A 521-nucleotide genomic window follows, 5' to 3' on the forward strand; every position below is an offset into this window, starting at 1 on the left:
TCTTGGAAGTTTGGAGCAAAGCCACAGAAGGAACAAAATTATATAGGCCTAAAAAGCTGAAACACCGGTTCAGGAAACGCGAGATTCGAGCCTCGACAAAAAAACATCACTATGATAATGAAACTCAGGAAAGGCGTAAAGTCGTAATTAATTGGTACTTGGTAACATAGCAGCCATAACACACTAAAGCGTTTTCTTGACGATATTATCAATACAAAAGTTCACTTGTCCCATTATTTTCCTTTGGTTGTACAGTATTTTACTGTAAAGCGAATCTTTTTCGTCCTGAAAACTTTCTTTACAATACGACAGTTGTTTGCATTACGACTACAACCAAACGCCTTTGGTTTCTCGCGTGCGCTCAATATATTTTTTCCAGTTGTGTACAAAATGCAAAATTTGTCGTTTAATCATCTTTTCAATTTTCCTTTCCTTAACTACCTGGGTGACCTGTACATGTAGGTAGAGTAAGGTAATAATACTCTCAGTTCGACCTAACGCGAAAGAACTTATTCTCAATA

This window comes from Stylophora pistillata, chromosome 1 (genome assembly GCF_964205215.1).
Source record: "Stylophora pistillata chromosome 1, jaStyPist1.2, whole genome shotgun sequence".
NCBI lineage: Eukaryota > Metazoa > Cnidaria > Anthozoa > Scleractinia > Pocilloporidae > Stylophora > Stylophora pistillata.